Source organism: Saccoglossus kowalevskii, chromosome 17 (assembly GCF_978046115.1).
Source record: "Saccoglossus kowalevskii chromosome 17, keSacKowa6.1, whole genome shotgun sequence".
In the NCBI taxonomy this organism is placed as follows: Eukaryota; Metazoa; Hemichordata; class Enteropneusta; family Harrimaniidae; genus Saccoglossus; species Saccoglossus kowalevskii.
In genome coordinates this window covers 19348108-19354450 of record NC_140657.1, presented here as the reverse complement: position 1 = coordinate 19354450, position 6343 = coordinate 19348108, and positions in this window count along the sequence as shown.

Sequence of the window (6343 nt, the reverse complement as noted above, 5' to 3'; positions counted from 1 at the left end):
GTATTTCCTTGATTTACCCAGAACTCTATGCGAATCCCCCTTGATTCTGGCTGCTGGCCATTTTCGTTCATGAAATCGTCGGATATCACCAGAAAACTCGCAATTTGTGCAGTTTTGAATAAAACCAAGTTAGCGATTATGAACAATGGTTATTAACGTAACACCTGACCCCCTCTGCACTTTTTGTTTCGCATTTTAAGGTAAGAAATCGACATTTGAAACCGACAGGGTGTCGATTTACTAGGTGCCGTGTTTCACAACTTGTTTATTTATATACGTATAGCGGATGATTTTTAAAAAAAAAATTAGTATTTATTGATTTTCAGCCCCCAAGTGACTGTGGAAAATACATAGTTAATAATAATTTACCTTGTAATTTCGTCAACACATGTGTGACATATCATTGTCGTAGGGCATTTCAATGATACAAGCTCCGCTATTTTTGAAAGAAAATTATATTTACCTTGTAATTTCGTTAACAATTGTGGCAATACCGGTGACCGCAAAGTGTCTGCACTGGTTCACTCAAGATCAACTTGCATGCCGTGCAATGTACAAGCTCGTGTACAAGCACTATGCATCGCTTCATGGGTGACCACCGAACTCGGCCAGATTTTTACTCGGCCAGTGACCGATCACGGCCAGTGAACGTACTCGGCCAGCATATGTGCATAAGGGTGTCAATGATGCAACAGCGAGCGCTGTATTACAGACTGTCAGAGTCATATCACAACAAAATATAAAAAATGTACGGGCGTCAAAGGGTGTCGATTTCAGTGATGCCTATCGTGCTTTGTTAATAAAAAAAAGGGTTGTCGATTTCAGTGACGAAACAGCCAGCGCTGTGTCTTTTGTCATATCACAGTAAAATGTAAAAAAAATAGACGGTCGCCGATGTGATGTCTGTGATTCGATGTAATGTCTGTGTTTTTCCTTTGAAAAGAAAATTTGCGTCACTGAAATCGACAATGTTCAGCCAATGTTGAAATCAACAACATGTCGGAGAACCAGTAGCATTTGTGTGTGTGTGTTTGTAAACTTGCGTTGTTGAAATCGACAACAAAATAGTCAAGGGAGTTGGCGACTGGCCGAGTTGTGCATTTTTTTCCTGGTCGAGTTGAAATCTGGCCGAGTTCGGTTGTATTCGATTCATGTAATGTGTAGTTAAATCTGCTTTTTGAATGCCGACCTAGGCCTAAAAACATCATTTATGGATACATGAAGGTAGTGTGATCATACATTACTGAAAACTATTTTACTCTGTCCGTCAACGTAGATTTTATATACACTTTGAATTTGCGTTCATAAGGTCCGTGACCGTGAAGTGTGATACAAGATGGCCACGTGCACGTTACAAGACAAAGAGAAATAGGAATCGCCGTGCTATCCATTCCACAAAGGTTGGTGACTTTATTTACGAATCGGATATATCTAAGAAGTCAACCCATTTTAAGGAGGATGAATTTCGACCTTTACCGCAACGTAAAGGCAAAGATCTTGTACCAAACGAAATTGACAGTGTGACGCACTGGCGGCATGGTAAAAATGGAGAACAGGAAGTCAATGATATATGCTACAGATCAACTCCGGACAGAATTAATGAATGGATAAAGGTAGCAAAACTCAACTACGATAGTACATTCCTAGATAATAACAGTATCGATATGTCATGGAGTAAGCTAACTGGAGGCACCCAAATGAAATGGGTCGATCGCCAACGGGAAGATTTGGATAGCAGCAAACAAGTCACAGTTAGTTTTTACTACAATTCTGGCGTAATCTACATTCAAGGAAAATATATCCAGAAATGGGCACACCAAGAATATCCAAAACTGAAAAAGATAATAGACCAGAACCTCTCAGAGCCGATTCTAGAAAATGTCAAAATTGACATTCTTGAAGATACGACCGTAGCGCCAGTGATACAACAACAACAACAACAAACTCAGATTCAAGATGGCGGCATACAGAGCTCGCATCGGATTGACGACGACCCTAGTTCAACAGTTCCTAAAGTGTTATATGAAACAAATCATTCTGACAGTAATGCCGTTCCCTCAGCAGTATATACTCGTACTGTACAAGACGAACATTCTGTCGACGATAACACGCAGAATAACGAAGTCACTGTCGACGTCGACGTCCTTGAATCGCCCATGTCTAACAAAAACAACATGGATCCTTCACCGCTGAAATCAACACTCCTTACCAAGGCACGTACTCTAATTCTACAGAAAGAGTCTAACTTTCTAGGTACCATTGAAGAAATAGAGGCAAGTTACTTGGAAATTAACCATCGACTTAACACAATGCAGCAAGATAAACTAGACATTATGGCAACAATACATTCCCAAGATAAACTTACTTCTAGCTGTCAACAAGAAATAAGAGAAGTGAACGTGTCACTGGAAAAATTCCACACTGCTCTTAATAAGACCAATAATGATGTAGCAGGCATAAAGAAGAGTATTAACAAAGTACATGATATGCAGAACCAAATACTGAATTTTTTGAAAAGTACTCAAGATGCACCAATGAAGGTCAACCAAAACAAAGAAAAAAAGAACTCTGCATCTCAAACAGATAACATCTCCAACTCAGTTGAAGACAAAGATGAACAACAAAACTCATCCACACTTAATGCTAGTGCAGGACCCTTTGTGACAAACATTCCAGTGACAAACTACTATGCTGTGCTAGACCCATCTCCATCATCTTCTAAACCAGATGTAGATAATGTCTCACAGGAGAATTTACAAACTAGCAACAACAAACAGGAGTTGAAAACCAAACCAAATGGAGAAAATACTGCTAACAAAGGAGGCTACAACACAGTGATTGTAGGTGACTCCACAGTCAAATACATAGAGCCCGAGAAATTTTCTACTGTCAGAGAGACATACGTGAAGTCTCTACGAGGAAAAGGTATTGACGATGTCAAATTATTCATTGAAGATTCAAAGTTCAAAGATCCAAAGAACATCGTGTTACATGTAGGATCTAATGACATTGACAGTGGATCATCACTGGAGACCTGTCAAAAGAAATACTCTGACCTGATTGATACAACACGAAACATATATCCTTCATGCAGTATATTTGCTTCAAGTGTTCTACCACGACTGGACAATGATTCATTTAATTCCAACCAATTGAGATTCAATTCATCATTAGAGCTCCTGTGTGAATCAATCTCTAATGTACATTACATTCATCACAATGTCCTAGACAACAGGAATCGTATCAAATCATACCTATTTGAAGATAAAGTTCATCCTAACAACAAGGGCATAAGTTACATCGTACGAAACATGAAGAAATACATCTACAGGGCTATCACTTCTCACCTGACAAAACAGGAATACAAACATTCCAATACAACAGGCGCAACACCAACAACAAGGCAACACCCAGGACAACAGAAATTCGTCAATAGCAAATATCATCAGCACAAGAACAATAACATTACTCACAAGAACAATAGCAGTCACAAGAAAAGCAACAATAGAAATTACAAAAATAATAGTGGTAGCAGAAACCAGGTTTTTGAAGATTTTTTGACAAACATTTTAGACTATATGAGACGTTAAACTGATATATACAGTGATATAGACCTAGAGTCAGGTATTTAAAAGCAGATTTTTCTTTCTTTTTTTCAAATTTATTTTATTCAAAAATTTTTTTCCTTTTGATATCTCTAATTTCCAGTTTACAGCAAGATGAATTGTCCGACTGCAAATAGGGACATACTTAAATTTACTGCGTGGAATATTTATGGAAGCTTGGAGAAAAAAATTAGAGATAAGTGTTTCTTAGATAGTGTAGAAAATTTTGATTTTATTAGTTTAGTAGAGACTAAAACTGATACTAACTCTATCATAGATTTACCAAACTATAGTCATCTTCACTCTTTTCGATCAAAAAAACATAAAAAAGCCAGATCAAATTCGGGTGGTATCGTACTATACTATAAAAATCAATATAAAAAAGGTGTCAAACATTTACACAGTAGTTCAGAAGACTTCATCTGGATCAAACTTGACAAATCTTTTTTCCATTTAAATGAAGATATATTTTTATGTACGTTATACCTCAGTCCCCAGTCTTCCAGTATCTTTAACTGGAAAGAATCTAACTTGTTCCAGCTTTTAGAAAAAGATATAGCTAAATATGCGACAAAGGGTGCAATTATCTTGACTGGCGATTTTAATGCACGGACAAAAAATGAAAAGGACACTGTTATTTACAATAACCCAGACCATCAATCGTCTGACACTATTAGTAGCCTAAAAAAAAGAACATCACAGGATCTCTGTTTTAAAAATCATTATGGTGAACTTTTATTAGACCTGTGTATGAGTTCTGATTTAGTAATCCTCAATGGTAGATGCCCAGGAGACATGGCAGGGAAATTTACATGTCACCAAAGAGGTGGCAGTAGCACTGTAGACTACACAATTGTTAGTCATAGCCTTTTTGATCAAGTCAATCTTTTTCACATTCATCCTCTTAATTTATACCTTTCAGACCACTGCCAAATCTCTTCACACCTAAAAACAAACGCAATATTAAATTATAGCAAATCTAAAGAAACGTGTACTGCACCAAAAACAAACTTCACTTACCTTTGGAATGAACATTCCAAACTGCAATTTAGTAATGCTTTACAGACAAAAGATATATGTAAACTTATTTATAATTTTAATAATACTAATTTTAACAATGACAGAGATTCTGTTAATACAGCAAGTACTTTATTGTCAAACATACTTTTTGAGGCAGCTGATATAAGTTTAAAAAAACGTAAATATTTCATCTACAAAACATAAAATTACTAAATCAAAGTGGTTTAATAATGACCTCCTAAATTTAAAGAAGGAAATACAGAATCTTTCATCTAAATTCAGTAAAGACCCAAACAATAAACATTTGAGATTCAAATGCTATAATCTTAAACGTGAATACAAACGAATGCTGAACAAAAGAAAGAGAGAATATAAAAATGAAATCCTAAATAAATTAGACAATCTTGGAAAATCCCACCCTGATAAATACTGGGAAATGATAAATGAATTGAAAGGCAAGCAACAGGAAATAAATAACTCTGAAAATATTGAGGACCAAAAATGGTATGAACATTTCAAAAATCTAAATGAATCTAAATCTGACAACAGATACATTGAAGAAACTAGTTGCCTTCCAGACTACACATCATCCTCTGTAGACAGCCTGGATGGATTTATCTCTGAACTAGAAATCCAAAGGGCAATTAACAACTTAAAAAATGGTAAAGCTACAGGTACAGACAGGATTAAAAATGAAATGATTAAAACAGGGCGCAATGCATTAATTAAACCCCTGCAAAAACTATTCAATTTAATCTTAGCAAGTGGCAATTTTCCTACCAACTGGAACATAGGTATTATCACACCTATACACAAAAAAGGTGACAAAGCCAACCCAGACAACTATAGGGGTATAACTCTGCTCAATACTCTGAGCAAACTGTTTACATCCATCATGAAACAAAGGCTTACAGTTTATCTACAAGAAAAGAACTATATAATTAAAGAACAAATTGGATTCATGCCAAAATTTGGCACAAGAGACCACATTTTTGTTCTTAAACAGCTGCTAACTAAATATCTTCAAAATAAAAAATATATATTTGCCTGTTTCATAGACTTCCAAAAGGCCTTTGATTCAGTTTGGCACCATGGCCTATTATACAAACTAAGACAAATTGGCATTTCTGGCAATTTCTATCAAGTAATTAAAAACATCTATCAAAACTCAACAAGTACAGTCAAAACCAAAAATGGCATGACTAAATGTTTCCCTGTTCAAAGAGGCATCAGACAAGGGGATGGCCTTAGCCCTCTCCTTTTTAATATATTCGTGAATGATATTAAATCACACATTGAATCTGGCAAAAATGACCCACCAATGCTACTAAACAATAGGCTCTCTTGCTTACTTTATGCTGATGACTTGGTTCTTTTGTCAGAAACAAGTAGTGGTTTACAAAACGCTATTAACAATCTACAGGATTACTGCAAACAATGGATGCTACATATAAACATTTCTAAATCTAAATCAATGATCTTCAATAAATCAGGCAAGCTTCTAAATAATTTCAAATTCCAAATCAATGGCTCTGAATTAGAGAGAGTCTCAGCATATAAATATCTTGGAATGAAACTAAATTTAACAGGGAAATTTGATGTAGCACAACAGGATCTGAAAAATAGGGCACTGAAGGCATGTTTCAAAATTAAACAGCTACTATATTCAGAAACATTAATCCCAATTAAAATATACTTAAAAATGTTTGACTCAAACC